The sequence below is a fragment of the Euprymna scolopes genome, chromosome 24 (genome assembly GCF_053919585.1).
Source record: "Euprymna scolopes isolate OS-2025 chromosome 24, ASM5391958v1, whole genome shotgun sequence".
Classification (NCBI taxonomy): Eukaryota; Metazoa; Mollusca; class Cephalopoda; order Sepiida; family Sepiolidae; genus Euprymna; species Euprymna scolopes.
Genome location: NC_136505.1, coordinates 89,528,307 through 89,548,417, shown reverse-complemented (window position 1 = coordinate 89,548,417; position 20,111 = coordinate 89,528,307). Strand labels below are relative to the sequence as shown.

Genomic DNA, 20,111 nt, shown 5'->3' with positions numbered 1-20,111 from the left:
CCGTAGTTTCGTATCAAAAGCTTTAGAAACATTGGCAATGCTCAGCTGCGTGTACTGTGAAATTTTCGTACTGTTCCACGCAATGTAAACAACTTGCCATCATAATTGCTGAATCCACGGTATTTGAGGTATGTCAAATTATTAACAAGGTAGTTGTTTTCGTCAATAAAATGGGTCGTAAAGGTGGTTTGATTAGTTCTGAAAAATGTACTATTATAGAACAACTAGCAAAAAGTAAAACTACCCTCGAAATATCAAAAATGATAGGAAGGTACCATCAAACTGTGAAGAACTTTGTCAAGGACCCTACAAAGGTATGTAAGAGAGCTGATAAAGGTAAATCTAGAGTTGTTTCACGCTGTTCTCTACTCCAAATTAAAGGTGAAGTTGTTAAGAATCCTGGGCAGACAATCAAGAAGTCTTTGACCAAGCCGGATTGAAGAATGTCTCAAAAAGTACTCGATGTTGCCTTCTGAAAGAAGTGGCACAGCCTGTTAAGTCTGTGACAAAGCCTCCATTAAAGCAACATCACATACAAAACCGATTGAAATAGGCAGAGGACAACATGAAAACGGATTTTTCCAAAGTTTTGTTCATGGATGAAGTGTGTATCACTTTTGATAGCCCAGATGGTTGAAGCAAGGGATAGGTGGTAGATGGACGACATCGTCATCAGCTTTTAAGGCGCCAACAAGGTGGTGGTGGGATAATGATTTGGGTTGGGATTATTGGAGGTACTTTAGTTGGCCCATGGAGAGTTCCGGAAGGTGTAAAAGTGACATCAAATGCTTACATAGCTTTTCTGAAGGAGCACTTTGAACCATGGCTGAAGAAGAAAAAGTTGACGTTCAGAAGAACCATTAATGCAAGATAATGCTCCCTCACATGCAGCAAACAAAAGCAAAGAGTGTTTGCAACAATTGGGGTTCTCTGGGCTACGGAAGATGGAGTGGCCTGCTAATTCACTAGATTTGAACTCAATTGAGAACCTTTGGAGTATCATGAAGCGATGTCTCTATGCAAGTGAACACAAATTTTAGAGCAAAGATGAGTTGTGGGATGCTTTCCAAAAAAAGGTACCGCGAGTTATGGGTGCTCTCCAAGAGGTATCACGAGGAATAACTGCTGACAAAATCACAAATTTGACTAATTCTGTGGACCAACGTCTTTTACAAGTCATTCATAAAAAAGAATCGCATATCCCCTACTAATTATGCCAATGAAGAAATTGCTACGTAGTTATTGTGCTCTAAGGATTTTTCCTAGTTCATTTAATATTTAAAAATCATTTCAATAAACAAATTATGGATATATTGTGTTTTTTTCTCAACCTCGTTAATAACTTGACACACTGAAATCAATCGATATTCCTGTCTTCTGCCATAGTTTTGCTAAAACTGTTTTAAATACTTTTATTTTCTGACTGGAGTAGATGAATAGTATTGTAAGCACTTTCTCAAAGTTTCATGGATTTTTATTCACCCGTTCCTTAAATATTTAAAAAAATGTAAACTCTTTAATAATTTGATACGCAATGTATTTCCTTTTCATAAACTGCCTCAGCAATTTCCAGAACTATGCTCTTGTGGAAAGCTTGCCTTTAGAATACCTGCTCACTGTTTTCCTCCACCACACCAACATACAGAAATTTAAATGAAATGTGAACAAAGATCTTGTTGCTTAATCCCCCTACCCTCACTCATGTTGCATCCTTATGAATTTGGCCCCTATAACAGTGGCCCCTTACTCATGTTTTTGAGATGAATAAAAAGAAATCAAATCATTAATAAAATTCAAAATCCTTTATTTGCTACAGTGGCATAAGCAACACTTTGGTGATCGTCTCATCAGAAGGCTGTGTGATCCTGAATGGACTTCACACTCACCTGATCACAACCTCCTCTCCCAGATTTTTATTTGTAATCCCTAACAAAACAATCCCCAGACAATTCCCAAACTGAAGAGTGCCATCACAGTCAAAATCAAGACCAGAGCACATTGTAGTCAAGTTGTAATGTTAATGTTAATATGTAGGGACCAAACACACAGATTCAGTTGGAAAGAAGACAAAAAAAAAGGAAAGAGGAAAGAACTTCTACTCTTTAAGAAAATGCCTTTATTCTTCATTCTCCTGCTACACATGACTTCTTACGGCTGTGACATCATCCACATCTCTAACGTAATCGTTTTCCTTAACATGCTCTCTCTCCAGTCTTTTTCTTTTTTCTTATTGTGATGGCATTTCGCACATGGCTCAGTATTTGCATATAGCCATGATACGTGCATCCATTGTCTGTTAAAAAGTGTGCTTTGTACTGCTGAAGGCGACTATGTAAATAAAAAACTAAAATTCCGACAACTTCTAATTTGCCAGCAAGGCAATTTGGTGTCACCCAGCATTAGAAATCGTTAGAGAATAAAAAGAAATCGAATTATTAATAAAATTCAAAATCCTTTATTTGGTACAGTGATATCAAGGACACTTTGTTGATCTAGAATGGACTTCACACTCACCTGACCACAACCCCCTCTCCCAGATTTTACCTGTAATCCTTAACAAAACAATCCCAAACTGAAGAATGCCATCATAGCCAAAATTGTGATAGATCACATTGTAGTCAAGTGTGCTTATCATTGAATAGCAATAAAACAAAGACTGTTGGACATTCATAACTGAAACTTGGTGGACAATTCGGGTATTGACGTGTATTGGTACTAAATATGGTTGGATAGTATTTGGAAGGGGAGAGGTGAACATTCAATTGAAATTTACCATTAATCACGAAACAAAAGTCAATTTTCATTACATATTTAAATAATTTACATTGTCATTATTAGTCGTATCTGGAGTTATCTTCTCTTGTCAATGGTCATCAAAATGTACAAACTGCTTTTCATAAAATACAGTAGAACCCTGGAATATGGTGGCTTTGAAATAGTTTTTTCAGGTTACGATGTGGAATACAATGTTTTTGTCTACCCCTGGTTACAGTATTTGCCCTGCCTTACAGTGTTATTTATAATGTTATTTGATAATATACATGTGTACTGTACTGTATTTTGTTACTAATTTTTAATATGCACTGTATAAAATTTTGCTTAGGCCCCGCCATATGGCGATTTCACCTTATGATCCCAACCTCAGAACGGATTAATGGCATATCCCAGGGTTCTACTGTAATTTGAAATTTTATATTAAAAAAAAAAAACAAGTTTGTTTTCACTCAAATTTTGACAAAATTGTTTGCAATTCTGAATATACACAGAAAAAAAGAAAGCAAAAATTAAAAAAATTAAAACACAAGTATACACAGCACTTCTGCCTCTTAATTCTTATTTGTATATTTATAAAGTTGACTCATCTCCAATAACATGATGAAAACGAAAAATTCAAATTCTCATGAAAAGAAGCATTTGTTTCTAATACTTATACTCATGCGATTGAAGTTGTGTGGTTAATTAACTATTCAGACAATTTTGAAGAACACATGGCATGATAGTATTTGTAGTAAAGACCGAGACTAGCAACATCACATCTGTGAGAGAGAGGTTGTAGTGAAGAAGAAGGTGAACTGACTATTCTGTTTTGTTTAATTCAATAATTGTTTTGATTTTAATATAAAATAGTCCTGTTTCAATTTTCAAAATTCGACGCAAACAATTTAATATTTATATTTCTAGACACTTTCAATTTTCAACAATCCTACTTTCGTCTTGGTTGCATCGACTTGATATTTCATGTCAAAATAGTTTGTAATAATAAAAAAAAAAGATTCTTGTCAGCATTTGTAAGACATTCTAAATTCTAACCTGTTCAATTCAGTTCCAAGAACTCGATTTTCCTCCGTCTCGACTTTGGGTTTATACACCGTCTTTTTGGCGACAAAACCTCATTGATATGCAAATCAATGTATATCACACTACAATTGTTTTGATTTTAATATAAACCAGTTTTGCTTACATATATTGCTTTATTTTGCAGAAACAAACTTAGTATTGTAATCTTTCCAAATTTGAAAGTAATTTGGAAGCATTCAAACTGTTGAATAGAAACTCATTTAAATTGACTTTAATATTCTTAGCAAATCCAATCATTAGTTTCGAAAGTTTTATACTCTCCAATAAGTTTCAACATCCAGGATTGTGTCGTGATGACGTTTCCTTGAACAGGTTTTGCAGCCATACAGGAATACAGGTCAGTCATGGACTTTTTATGTTGAAGCTGGTTATTCCACCAGACTAGATGAATTCCTGTCCTGGAACTCAGTAAGACCCAGAAGAGAGATATTAAAATGGTCAATTGGGGAGAGGAAAATTATGTTCTCAACTTCTTTACTAACTCAGTGTTTGAGAGATAAAGAATGTTAATGGAACATTTGAATTTCTATGTATCTCATATAGAGTTCAAGCGTTAACTCCAGGTAGGGGGCCCTTTGATTTCTGAGAACTTCGACTGAAGGAAAATGAAACATCTATTTAGAGTCAAATAGCATATGCTTCAGTTCATATTAAACCTGAAAATGTTCCTTTCAAGCATTGATTTCCACCTTTAAATGCTGTACTCACTTTTGTCGCACTGGGTGCACTGATAACAATATCATCTGCATACAAAATCTCCCAGAGAGCACCATGATTGCAGGTTTTTGTATCGTCATCAAGAACGATTACAAACGAGAGTTGGGTAAATACTGATTCCTGGTACACTCTTGTTAATGTAGACATTGGTTACCTCCCTTGCTTCAGTTACATGGTTACCTCCCTTGCTTGTGGTGATATAAATAGGAGTCGGCCATCTTGGTTTGGTCAGTTCGTTCGTACAGTTTAGACAGACTACAAGTGTCTCAACAAATGGTAGCAGAGATATCCCTCTGTGTGCGACAAAACGAAAAAAAAAAAAAAAAAAAAAAAATTTTTTTTTTTTTTGTACAGCTTGTCTGTAGCACTAGACAGATCGGATATCGGATATGGCAACTTCGAACAAACAACCTCCATTGTTGGAGGGGGAGGATGTTTACGAGAACTGGAAACAAGACGTTGAAATGTGGTCGTTGTTCACGGATCTTTCTGAGGAAAAAAAAGGGCCAGCAGTGTTTTTGATGCTACCACCGAATATTAGAGAATGTGTCCGTGAATTGCCAACAAGTGACATCGGCGGACGAGATGGCTTGAAGATCTTAATAAAGAAACTGGATGACATATATTTAAAGGATGAACACACACGCGCTTACATGACTTTTAAGGAATTTTACACTTATAAAAGACCGTCAGGTACCAGTATAAATGACTTTCTTGTTCGTTATGAGTTTTTGTACCAAAGATTAAAAAAATTCTACATTATTCTACCGGAAGGAGTGCAAGCTTTTCTTGTTTTGAACGCGGTTAACATATCGGAAGAGAACGAAAAATTAGCGCGGACAACGTGTTCTGTTTTGACGTATCAAAACATGAAGGAATCGATAAAGAAAGTATTTGGTGACATTTATCATGATGAAAATGTACCGGCAGTGAAATCAGAGCCCGAAATCGTCAACTATAATTATTCTAAACCGGGTAACAACAAAAGGCGTTTTCGTCGAGGACAATCTAATCCATGTGACCGAAGTGGAAACGTGTTGTTGTGTTACAAATGTCAGTCTCCGAACCATCTAATTTGAGAGTGTCCTAGAAATACGCCCAGGTTTACGGAAGCGACAGAACAAATACACATTACGTTGTTCATTCAAGAAAATATTTATTTGAACAGTACAAATGAAAAAATCTCAAATCTTGTAAAGGAAGCATTTGGAATGGCAGTCTTGGATTCTGCTTGTACTCGCACACTGGCTGGCGAAGTGTGGCTTGATGTTTATTTAGATACTTTAAATGAAAGTGACCTGCAACTAGTGAAGTATACGAACTCAGACCGGAGTTTTTGTTTTGGTGATGGAGTGGCTGTCACAGCAATTAAAGTTGCTAAATTTCCGGTTACACTCGGAGGTATAAGAGTTTATATCGAAGCAGATATTGTGAAAAACGACTTGCCTCTTCTATTAAGTCACAAATCAATGAAGACAGCAGGAATAGTGCTAGATTTCCGGAAAGATATGTGCTGGTTTTTTGATAAATGTATTGAACTAAAGACCACAACTTCAGGGCACTATTGTCTCCCCTTAACAAATAAGTTGTTGGATCATAGTGGTACTAAGAACATTGTATTACATGTTCAGAATTTTGGTCAGTGTTCTTTCACAGAAAAAAAAAAAAAAGCAGAAAAACTTCATCGACAGTTTGCTCATGCCTCGAAGGAAAAACTTGTTTCCTTGGTTAAAAAAAGTGGCAAATTCAATGACAAGGAATTTATAAAGGCGATTGAGGAGTTTTGTGAAAACTGTCAAATTTGCCTTAGATTTAAAAAAGCTCCACTGCGACCGGTTGTGGGATTGCCTCTTGGCAATAGATTTAATCACACAGTTTGCATGGATTTGAAAGAGTTCATCCACAATGAGGTGTGGATACTACATCTCATTGATGCCGCTACCAGGTATTCAGCGGCAACATTGATCAAAACAAAGAAGAAAGAGGAGATCATCAAAAACATCTTTATGATGTGGATTACCTATTTCGGATCTCCTGTTCGTTTTCTGAGTGATAATGGGGGTGAATTCAACAACGAACACTATAGACAGATGAATGAAAAACTCAACATAGAGACCTGTACTACTGCCGCAGAAAGTCCATTCAGCAACGGTACTGTAGAACGTCATAATTTGATAGTTGCTGAGGCAATGAAAAAAACAATTGACGATGAGAAGTGCGAACCTGAAATTGCCTTGGCATGGGCTATTTGTGCAAAAAATGCCCTCCTCAATTACTCTGGACACAGTCCAAATGAACTTGTATTCGGTTTCAATGTAAATACACCCTCAATTCTGACAGACCAGTTACCTGCTATGGAGTCCTCTACTACAAGTGACATAGTGAGAAAAAATTTAAATGCTCTCCATAGTGCAAGGAGAAACTTTTTGGAAGCTGAGTCCAGTGAGAGAATTAGGAGAGCTCTCAGGTCTAATGTCAGAACTTATGCTGATGAAGATTATGCTACCGGAGACCAAATCTATTATCGGAGGCAGGGTTTTAAAGGATGGCGTGGTCCAGCAAAAGTGTTAGGCAGAGAAGGCCAGTTTGTCTTAATCAGACATGGCGGAGCATTTTATAGGATGCATCCGTGCCAATTGATGAAAGTGAATAAAAACAACGAAAAAAGAACAAAAAAAGCTGAAATGCTGGGAAACACTACAGAAGGGAAGAATGAATACCTTTCAGTTGAGGAGGAGGAGTTGCAGAATCAAGTGGTAGAAAGTGAAGATATAGACAGAGAAGATGTTGTTGATAGTTCTACCAGTTTAAGAGATAAGACTGAAAAACCTGGCCGAAATAAGACCATAACTTATAAAATAAATGGAAGTGAGGAGTGGAAGAAAGGAAAGGTTATGTCAGTACAGCCTAAATCAACTGGCAAATATAGTCATTGGATCAATATAGAACCTGAGGATGAAAACGAGGATCAAGTTTGTATCAACTGGAATCATATTGATCATTGGAGAGAAGTGCCCCAATATACTGAACAGGAAAATGTAGTCCTGCTCACCGCTGAACAAGAGCAGTCGAAAGCTGTAATGGATGCCAAGCATAAAGAAATAAAAAACATGAACACCTATGAAGTATTTGAATGTGTGCCATACACAGGTCAAAAAACAATATCCACAAGATGGGTGATTACTGAAAAATTCAAGGATAATCAGAAAACAATGAAAGCTCGCCTTGTAGCACGAGGCTATGAAGAAAATAGTAATCTGAAAACGGACTCCCCAACATGTAGCCGTGAAGCTATGCGAATGGTCATGCTAACCGCATCAATAAAGAATTGGATGCTGCAGACCATAGATTTTACCTCAGCCTTTTTGCAAGGTGGTATTTTAGAGAGAGATGTGTACCTGAGGCCACCATCTGATGTTTGTCCTAAATCTCAAGTGTGGAAATTAAAAAGATGCATCTATGGATTGAATGATGCTCCACGGGCATGGTATAAGAGAGTTACTCAGGCTTTGATTGAATTAAAAGGAGTAGCAAGTGTTTATGATAATGCATTGTTTTTGTGGCATGATATTAAAGGAAATTTGACTGGAATTCTTGCTATGCACGTGGATGATTTTGTTTTCTGTGGAAACACAGAGTTTGAAAGGGATGTGATTGCAATATTGAAAGAAAAATTTAAGGTGGGATCTCATGAAAGTGGAACATTCAAATATGTTGGACTGAATGTTAATCACCAGGAAAATGGGATCACTGTAGAACAAGATCTATATGTATCTTCCATATCTCCAATAGAAATAAGCAAAGGGAGGATACTGAGGAAAAATGATGAACTGAATGAAGAAGAAAAGCATGAGTTGAAGAGACTTGCGGGTCAGATGATGTGGGTTTCAACTCAAACACGCCCTGATATAGATTTTGATGTGTGTAAAATGAGCAACACTGGAAAGCATCCCAAAGTAAAAGCCTTATTTGAGGCGAATAAAGCCTTATCAAAATTGAAATCCAAGAAGGGTTCTATAACATTTCCAAAATTGGGAAAGCCCTCAGATTTACACATTTTGTGTTATACTGATGCCTCTTATGCCAGTCTGGAAGATGGATCTTCACAGGGTGGTTTTGTTGTCTTTATTGGAGGAAGTACTGACAAAATGGCCCCCATGTGTTGGGCGTCAAAGAAATTGGACAGAGTGACAAAAAGCCCATTGGCCTCAGAGACTCTTGCTCTGAATGAGGGAGCTGATGCTGGTGTTTTGACTGCGGTTATGATACAAGAGGTATTTCAGTTATCTAAATTGCCAGACGTTCTCTGAAAGACAGATAATGCATCACTTGTGGAGACATTGAATTCCAACAATCTGGTAAGCGATCGACGATTGAGAATAGATGTAGCAAGGCTGAAGGAAATGAAGAGTAGAGGGGAGATACAGATAGAATGGATCAAGGGTTGTGATCAGGTCTCTGATTGTTTGACCAAGGCAGGAGCTTCGTCTGAGCTTCTAAGGGACTTGTTAAATCAGAAATAAATTATTCACTTGAGGACAGCAGCAATGTTAATGTAGACATTGGTTACCTCCCTTGCTTCAGTGACATGGTTATCTCCCTTGCTTGTGGTGATATAAATAGGAGTCGGCCATCTTGGTTTGGTCAGTTCGTTCGTACAGTTTAGACAGACTACAAGTGTCTCAACACACTCTTACCGTTATTTTTATGGTTTCAGAGAGCATACCAGCAAAGCTCATGGCCATGGCCTGGAAATTGCAGTTGCTCAGGAACCCCATAGGATAACCTTTCTTGGCACGTTGTCAAAAGCCTTTTCCAGATTAATGAGAATGTGAAAACAAATGCTTTTTATGCTGAAGAAATTTGTTGCAGAGTTGTAATATAAAAATAGTCTCTATCATTGATTTCAGGGTTTTTTTTTGTTTTTTTTTTATATAGGCATCACCACTTATCAAGGCCAAGAGGCCACTCAAGGATAAGGGTTAAAGAGTGTACAGTAGAAATTGGACAATATAGTAACCGTTAGTAATGGAGATTCAGTAAATTTGTAAACTTATATGGAATGGCTCATCAAAAACTTGTTTATGTTAGACTTGAAGACAACCATATTGTAGTCAGCTGGAAAGCAGAAAAACAGAAGACAATTCCATAGGCGTGCAGTTCTAAGAAAGAGGCTTTGCTCATGGAATCTACGTTTAGGTTTAGGCACAGATAAAGAGTGGGGGAAATTAGCGATAGTGTTTTCTGCTAGACAGGTGCTTCTTGTGAAAGTTTGGTAAAATAACGATAAAGCAGAGACAAACTCGCAACATCTCTTTTGTGAGAAAGAGGTTGCAGGGAAGAGAAAAGGACATCCCCTACAAGGCTACGAAGTCTATTTTGAACTCTATCAAGGCAGAACAAGTCCTTTCTAGCAGCTCCTACCAAGATGTGGCAACAGTATTCCATCCTTGGATGTACCTGGCTCTTATATAGATAGAGAATTGCATCAGCAGTGAAATATTTACTGGATCGATAGAAGGATCCCACGATTTTTCCAACGGCCTTGGCAACGGATTTAATATATGTGTTCCATTTAAGATCAGGAGTAAAGGTCAAGCCCAGAAGCTTGTCAAAACATGAGGCCTCCCTAAGACAAGAGCCATTCATTTCAATTGATGCCAGATGGGGATCTGAGCGTTGATGATGTAAAGATAAAAGCTTGGTTTTAGATGAATTAAAAGTAACAATCCGTCTCTTTCTCCATTGTACCACGTGCTAAAGATCAGAGGAGAGAGAATCAGAGAGAACTTGGCCGTTTACGGTCTTAGATGTGCTACCATAGATAGTCGTGTCATCAGCATAGATGTCTACGAATGATGTAAGGATGTGATTTGGAAGATCATTAATATAGATCAGGAAGAGAGTTGGGCCCAGGATAGACCCCTGAGGGACTCCAGCATTAATACTAAGAGCTTCTGATTTTTGCCCATCAACCACTACTCTTATGAGCCTATCAGAGAGAAATGATTTAATAATTGAGAAGACATTTCCTGCTATACCGTAACTGGAGATCTTGTGAAGTAAACCTTTATGCCATACTCTATCAAAGGCCTTTGATATGTTAAGAGAAATTGCCCTAGAAAGGTAGCGTCTGTCGAGAGATTCGCTAATCCTATGAGATATAACTGTAAGTACATCTGCTGTAGATCTAGCAGAACAGAAACCATATTGCGTGTCACTAAGAAGGTTATTTTTGCTGAGATGGTTGATTACTTCTCTATTTAACACAGATTCCTGCAACTTACTCATGACGCACAGGAGACTTATTGGCCTGTACTGTGAGGGAGATGACCGATCACCTGAATTCTTAAATACAGGGCATACTGATGAGATTTTCCAGGGTGACGGGAAGCAATTCTCCTTGACAATGTTTAAACAGTTTTGTAAGGATGGGCGCAAGTTCTGGTTGAAGTCTTTTGAGTACTATAATTGGAATACCATCAGGGCCGGTTGCTTTACTGGAATCAAGGTTTTTGATTAGCTTGGCAACATCATGTACAGATATTTGTATATCACATAGCATGTTTTCTGATACAGGAGGAAATATTGGAGGTTGGCAGCCTTAGTTGCAAAGGTTAGAATTAGCTGCAAAGTTCTTGGCAAAGAGTCTGATGCTGACGAGATTACCTCAGGTCCATTTATGAGAGTTGGGATAGAGTTCTCAAAACTGTATTGTTGTCAGTCTATTTAAATCAGGGGAGAATCTGATTCATGAGTACTCTTTGATAGATCTTTAGAGTCTCAGTCCTCTATAAATTCCACACTGCAATGTGTCTCCTTTGCTTTTTGTAAAATGTGGGACTGCTATTAGTTTATTGCTATGTTTTAATATCGTCATTGTTTTTTTTGTTTTTTTTAAACTTGACAAAAGTGATCATAATCTCTTCTTTCCATGTAACATTGATTGTTATAACTGAATGGTCTGGAGACTTATTTGTTTTTGAGACCTCCATTGCAACCTCTGAGCCTTCAATATTTTCCACATTAGATCTGCCATCACCTCCACAGGAGAATATTCACGTTCAGAGTAACCATGACGATGACCGCACTGTGTAGCATAAACTGAAATAACATCTTGTTAGCTTTGCCTTCAATAATTCATGAATGCTGCAATGGAAATCGTTGGGGTAAAACTGTAGTTCTGCAAAATCAGCTAATTTTCCTCCTCCATAAATGCGATATAGGGTTAGTGGATCTAATCTTCATGCTAAACCTGTAGACACCATGATTTTCTCAAACTTGTTATTCGAGCGTGTTCACATCACCCACTATTATATATCACACCATATAGAAATCTCAAGAATTCTGGCCTTTCACCTTGACGATGACTGGACTGTGAAGCAGAAACTGAAATAACATCTTGTTTGCTTTGCTCTATTTCAAGGGAGACTTCAATAATTCAGTTTCCATATCTCATCATGTAATTTTATCTACACGTTCCTTGTGTGCTATGATACTGACTCCATTTGCATTCTTTTTGCCATGTACTGTGGTGGGGGTCTTTTTATATTGGGTTTTCATTCATAATTCCGTTGTTTCTTATTTTTATGACAGAACACCCACACAAATTAACTGTGGTGTCGTGGTGATGACACTTTGCTGCTATGAGACAGCAGCGGCAAAGGGTGTCCTCACCAGCATATAGGGGGTTACTATCTTATGATATACAAGATATTTTTGTATGAATAATATCGATCTGGAACTCTTTCTCTCATGACCTGTTAACCAAACAATACAAGGATTGCATTACTTTGGATGGGTTTGTATTACTGTGCACATAGATTCGAAAAAGTTGTCAAAAAACAAATATATAACAAATAAATGTTATCAAAAGCAAGATAAGTTACTTTTCTACCAAACTGGATATATTTTTGTGTTTTTATTCAATGTAACATGTTTATTTAGCTCGAAAAACATGCAGTGTTTACCGATGTATTGGAAAATTCAAAATGGCGCCCAACTCTCTCTTTAACACGGTAAGTTTGGGAAAACGTGTTATAAATAATAAACTAGACAAAATACTATTAAAAAAACACCGAATATATGTCAACTTATGTTATGGTAACATTTATTGAGCGAATTTTTAACAGTATTTTATCTAGTTTATTATTTATAACACCTTTTCCCGAACTTACCGTCTTAAAGAGAGAGTCGAGCGTCATTTTGAATTTTCGATTACATCGGTAAACACTATGTTTTTCGAGCTGAATAAACATGTTACATTGAATAAAAACACGAAAATTATATCCAGTTTGGTAGAAAAGTAACTTATTTTGCCTTTGATAACATTTATTTGTTATATATTTGTTTTTTGACAACTTTTTCGAATCTATGTGTACAGTAATACAAACCCCTTTGGACATTATAGCGCAAAAAATCATCATAAATATTAAAGCATTTTTACCATAACAAAGTTTCATCCTATATATATATATATATATATATATATACATGCACACATGAAGTGAATGCTGCAATGAAAGGCGTTGGAGTAAAACTGTAGTCTGCAAACTTTGCTAATTATTCCATCTCCACCCCAAATGATATTCTATTTTTTTAGTCAATTACATGTAAACAGTTTGAAAAAGCTAGCCATAAAAAGAAATAAACACACAAAAAAAAAATAATTTAGAGTTGGGATCACTTACACATATAGATTTAATGCAAAATGATCACTTTGGTAATGATCATCCACTTCCGGATCAGAAAACATTTTTATTGATAGGTTAAGTTTATATGCTAAAGTAACTCCCCATCACCACTTTCTAACATCTTTTTTTTTACTACTTACTTTATTTTTAGGTTGTTTACATGTAATCGCCTAAAAACAGTAGAATATATTTTTATATTTTAGAATTAACACAGGTTGCAGGATTCCAATAATACCAACATTGTTAAAAAAAATTTCAATTGAATGTAAATAAGTTGCGCTCATCTATCAACTAAGCTTTGTCCCGAGGCTTGTACGAAACTTCAAAAACTCCCTAATATTGACAACAACAACTATGGGCCAATCTTGAGCCTCCATCTTTCAATAAAATTTTTATTTTCAGCTAAATCTTTTCCTCCATTGCAAATGTTATTGTGATTCTTTTCTATCACAACCATACAAAGTATATCACAACTCGTCTTTGAAGTTTTGTGTAGACCTCGGGACGATGCTGATGAAGATGCCTTTTTTCCAATGTTGGTGGCATTTTTAGCCCAAACCTCAACAAAAGCAGAAAGCATTTATAAGTTTTGTAATAAAAGAACAAACAAATTAAATAATTTTTCAAACATTTTATTGCAAAAAGGTTTATTTTACAAAATTAATTTTTAAAATAAATACGTACATAAATATAACATGAAATCGCAAACAAAAAACTAATAAATATTTCATATCATTATAACAACTATCTTGATCAAACTATTTTACTAGTTAAGAAAAATTATTATTCTAAAACGATGTATTTGGTTCGTCCTAAGTTAACAAATTAAGTAAAAATCTGCAAATTCTATTTTAATTTTATGCAAAAAAATAAATAAAAATAAAAAATAATTTTGTAAAAAATGTTTCGAGTTAATAATAAATAAATCGTTTGTGGCATAAGATTTTAAATTAATAAATTATTACATTGCAAATATAGCGAGTCAAAGAGTAATTTCTTATGAAAAATTGCCAAGGCTATCAAGGCGTTGATTGCATAAAAAGTGTTGAATCAAAAGTGATTTCTGACTTGAATTAAAGTTTTGATGAATTATCAAGCATTAAGATTATTTTGTGCTTTAAAAAAAAAGAAGAAAATGATCACATTCGTTCTTTCACTCCTTAATATTAGAAATAAATTGAAATAAATTGATAAGATTTAATATTACTGACCATTTCTTACTGTGATTAAATTGCCCTATGCAAATTCGCTGATCAGGGATCGAATGTTCACACAAAACTCGCAGGTCGCCATGAATGAGTCGATCAAAGGATCATCATCCGACATATGAAAACATGGAAGTTCCGACATGTTTTCCATGTCCATAAATTCTTCTTTCCCAATTTTTGGCAAAGAGAAATCTTTGGTTAACGAGAAACACGAAATGGTGCCAACATCAGAAAAAATATGTGGTTGGTCTTCTTCATGGATTTGTTCCATTGTTTCGTTTCTCTCTTGCGATAATCGTAAAGTGTGAGAATTTTCTGATCTGCTAGAATCGTTGATGCTGCACTCAAGGTCAGAATATTCATTATGAAAATGAACCCCGTTTTTATCAGGTATGTTTCTGAGGGCTTCTGATTGGCACTCTGTCTGGGAGACAATTGTTTGTGTGATGACATCATCATCGCAATTCATAGGTTCTTGTGCGCATGATTTGGCATCCATGTACGCCTGTTGCACACATAATGGCATGTTATTTGAGGGATCGACCGATGTGCAGAAAGAACTCCTTGACCCAGGAACGCTGTACTTGGCAATTGGCGAAAACATCTGACCATTTGGAATGCCCATCGTCTGAGGTATTTTGTAATATTGACTGTTTACAATATTCCTCAACTCAGGCGATATCATGACGGTCTCGTATTTTTTTAGATTGGGGTTTTTGATCCGTGGTTTCGATTTACCTTGAAAATCAGGATAATCGATTTCGTGTTGTTTCTTAATCTTTCCTGCTTCTTTGAAATAAGGTTTTTTCTCTTCCACGGACATTTCACTCCATATTTTCCCGAGAAGGATGTTAGCGTTTGGAATCGTAATTTTTGGATTTTGTTCCAATAATTTTTTTCTGAATTCTCGACTCCACACGAAATAAGCATTTAAGGGCTTTTTAACACGATCCCTTTTTTCTTGGCTCTTTGAAGCAACCATTTTTTTCTTCAGAAAAAATTAGACAAAATTTTTATTTTTTTATCAAAATATATTTTCGTATGTTTTTTTTTTTTTTTTTTTTTTTGTTATTAAGACGCTGATAAAATTGCTTAGTAACCATGAAAGGTTCAGTGGAAACTGAATAACGTCATAAAGGACGAATGATAACGGAAGTAGAGGGAAGAGTTGAATAGATAAGAACGAAAAGAGAGGGGGGAGAATTCAAAGAAGAATAGAGAGGGGGGATAATGAAGAAGAGGAGGATCTATAATGACGTCACTATTTGTGATGTCGTTATCAGCAGCAGCATGTATGAAATCTGCAGCAGCAGCCATAAATGCTAGCTGCTGCTACTGTATGTCATACTAAAAACCCTGAACGTCTTTTTCATTGAAATCAGCAGTAGTCATTATTTAAAATCTCCAAATATTCATTAAAAATATTTAATAATATAATAATTTATACATTACAAATACTGAACGAACGGCGGACGGGTTAGGGTTGTCTATTATAAACATCCACCAAAAGTCAGACTTGTCCGATCTTAATGAAAATTTCAGTAATTATTAACTGATAAATGCTTATCAATATAAAGTATTTATTTTTAAATGACAAAACAACTTTTGTTTAGCTCACTTAAATTACTTTACTATATTAAATATAAAGTATTTCTTTCTAACATAATAACAGAATAAGTTTTGTTCAGTTCACTTAAATTATTTTATTCTGCCTTCATTTTAAGGACGAAATATCAAAATTGTTTAAGGGGATGGAGCAGTTGTTCCGCATTTATATTTAGCGTAAAATGATCACCCACCTCCAGTCTATACAGTGTTTTTAAGGACATGCAACTATTTTTTATTGTTACTTTAATTTTATTTTTTAAACTTCTTGGAACTTAACTTTTAATCTTAGATTAATAATCTATGTCATTTTTTTTTTCATTTACTGAAAATCAATTGTGTGTTTGTGTTGTTGTTTAAAAATCCTGCTCTATTGAAAATATACAATTAAAATGTTATAAATAAAATGATTACTTACGTGGGGTCGACAATGATTTTAATAGTTCCGTTGCATCAACCTTGCATCTTTTGCGTCTTATTTTTTGTTTTAATTTAATATTTGCTTTTTTTTTGGGGGGGGGGGGTACTTGTGCATTTAACGAACCAGACGTAACTCAGCATTTCGGCTTTGTCCGGCGCATGACGTCAACAGCCGGATAAAACCGAGCGTTGGCGATAAAATAAAAACAACGCTACAACAAAATAACTGTACAATGAAATTGTAAAATGTAGAAACATCAAAAAATTAAATAAATAAAAAGCAAAAACCTACCGTTCATTTATGTTTTTTTTTTAAAAATTATTATTGGTTGAAATTGTTTTCTGTTTTCAAAATAAATACATATAAAACAAGTTTTTTTTTGTTAAATAATAGGAAACTTTTTTTTGTCTGAACTGTTGTTTTTCCCCAATTTTTAACGTAAAAAAACATATTGTCTATGTCTTAAACACGTAAAAGTTAATTTATTTTTTGCAACTCAAATAAATGGAAAAAGCCTAAAAAAGGTCAATAAAAAGCATTGGGGGGGGGGACAGGAACAAGGATTATTTGTACTTTTTTTTTCGACAGAAACAAGGACTTATTTATTTTTCTTTTTTTTTTTTTTTGCCAGAAACAAGGGTTTTTTTTTTAATTATTATTTATTAGTGGAAGGAGGGTTTCGCGTTCCTATTTGGTACAGTGACCAAGAAACCCTCCTTTTCGGCGGGGTCGTATCCACCGAAGACCCAACCCCACGGCCCACCGGTGTCAGAAGTCTGCCGACGTTGTGTTTTCTGCGGTTAAAAACGGACTCGTCGATTTCTACCGTATGGCCTGGGCCTCCAATCTGCCGGGAATTCCTAAGAAAATAGTCCCTGCACCCCTATCACGCAGGAAAATTTTCCAATCCACAATTGTGTAGCGAGAACGTAACCCACATTCGCGATGGAGATTTTTTGTAGATGCCATCTCGAACGCCCATAAGTATATTATTTTTATTATGCGATGGTTAGTCGGGATTTTGAGTTGAAGGTCCCAATCCTAATGGAGGTCCATCGACGACATGTTACACTTCTACACCTCCAACCGTAAACGTCGGAAAGGCTTGTTCTCTTTGCAAGTACACAATCCTGGCCAAAATGTAAACACCTCTTCTCTTTTGCCAACAATTTCCGTTGCTGGCAAAAGTTTAGTGCAGCCTCTGGGGTCTGGAGCTGGTCCGCAAGGTTTGTAATATTCATTATTTCGTCGGTTATCTTTTTAAAACAAAATATTTTTTTTTTTAACTCTCTTCAAATAAGCGTTTCTTGAGTTGTGACACTCTTCCAATTGATAGCGAAATTCTCGTCTGCTTAATCGGCAACGCTCGGTTATATCCGGCTGTTGACGTCATGCGTCGGACAAAGCCGAGCAAATGCTGAGTTACGTCGGGTTCGTAAATGCACAAGTACCTTCTTCTTTTTTTTTTTTTTTTCTTTTTTGCCACCCGGACTTAGAGTGTTTTTCAGACTTTTAACAATGTCATTTTTCATACAAAATTCTGATCAGGAACATTAACGATTACAATTACGACCATTCCTAGCATGTAGGACACCAGTTTTACCATAATACATTTTTTTTTCATTTTTTATTTATTTATTTATTTATTTATTTGTCATGAGAAGTATGTAATATTTTTGTATTTGCTCATAATAAGTTTTAATCGGCACTGTTTTTGTTGTTATAAAGAAAATGCAATTAAAAATTAATCGGAAATTTCAAGAAACCCCTCAGATGATTAAAAGGAAAAAAGTTTAAACTTAGAGGAAGGACATTATCGTAAGTTTCATGATTACATGATTAAATTCTTTTTCTTTATTGAATTTTTTTTTTTTTTTTTTGTAACGAAAACAACAATACCACTCGTGACCATACCCAATCTTAGAGTTATGGTGTTTTATATGATAAGCTTCCATTTTTGACAAAATTTAATTTTTGCTTCCAGAGACTGTTTCAACTTAATTCAATTGCAATATTAACTTTTTGAATTCTTCGCAATATTTTTATCGCGTTTGTCAATTGTCGGGTGCTGCTGCGATTTGATTGGTTAAGCGTTTCAGCACTTTACGTAATCTTCCCGTGGTTATCATCGGCTATCTCGTTGGCCATGGTTATTGTCGGCATATTTTGAGCAGTTACGTAAACTGACGGAATATTCCGAAATGTTTAGCCAATGAAATCACAGTAACCGAAAGTTGACAAACGGTATCTTTTTTTACTTATTTATTTTTATTTATTTATTTTTTTTTAACAATATCTTTTGTTTATTAATTTTTGGGCGAACCTGTACAATACAGTAATACAACACCCCCATATATGCAAAAAAAATTATTATTTAAAGATTTTTAATGGATGCTCGGTTTCTAATACAGCGTTCGATCTCACATATTGGAACCAGTCGATTAAAGAAACCGGGAGAGGTAGGTTTTTTGTTTTTGTTTTTTTGAGCGGGCGGGGGGACAGTCCATTATTAAAAAACAATTAACTGAATAATTATTTACTCATTTAAAACTTGGATAATCTTCATTAATTTATTTTTTTAAACCTCCACCTCTCTCAGTTTCGTATTTTCGTCCACTGGTTCTGGTTCCCATGGGGCATCGATTTATTAAAACAATGTATAAGAAAACGCCCACTAAAAATCTTTAATTATTGATTATTTTATTTATTTGTTTATTTATTTGAAATGGTAAATGTTTACTTTAACTACAACAGGACACCGACCAATAAAATTTGTTGTTTTTTAAGGTTTTCGGAGTCGCTGACAACAAATCTGATATTCAAACCTTTCGCAAATTTACCGTTTGCATGGTATTAACTCCTGAACCCTCGCATCGTTTATGCTATTCTTACATGATGCGTTCGCGCATGGACGGGCGTAGTAAGGTGACTTGTCACATCGCGGAAGAATTTTTAAGCAGACATTTGAACTAACAAGAAAGTTTTCAAAAAACAAAAAATAAGGTTCATTTTTCTGTGTTACGAAGTTTTTGATGCTTTTTAATTGATCTAAAAAAAAATTAAGTTTTCACGAGCGGTTTACAAAAGCATTTTTCTTCTTTTTTTTCGAGGTGGGGTTATTCAATGATAGAACTTGTACAACATTTAAGAGGTGCTTCTGCAGTTTAACTTACCGTTTTTCCGCCCCCCCCCCTCCTCACCGTTTTACCGTAAGTAACGCACCGACATACAATTAAACAGTGCTTCTGCTTCTGCTTGGTGTATGTCAGCGCGTTACTCACGGTAAAATGGTAAATTAAACTGTAGAAGCACCTCTTAAATGTTGTACAAGTTCTAAAATTGAATACACCCCCTGCAAAAAAAAAAAAAAAAAATTTTTAAATAAAAATGCTTTTGTAAATCGCTCGTGAAAACTTAATTTGTTTTTAGATCAATTAAAAAGCATCAAAAACTTCGTACCACAGAAAAATGAACCTTATTTTTTGGTTTTTGAAAACTTTCTTGTTAGTTCAAATGTCAGCTTAAAAATTCTTCCGCGATGTGACAAGTCACCTTACTACGTGCGTCCATGTGCGAACGCATCAATCGCATCATGTAAGAATAGCATAA

General features: G+C 35.4%; 1 long non-coding RNA gene across 1 annotated transcript in view; it reads left to right on the top strand.

Moving 5' to 3' along the window:
* LOC145246835 (uncharacterized) overlaps positions 1–20,111 on the top strand; it is a 134,536-nt gene that overhangs the window by 104,398 nt on the left and 10,027 nt on the right. The window lies entirely within an intron of this gene.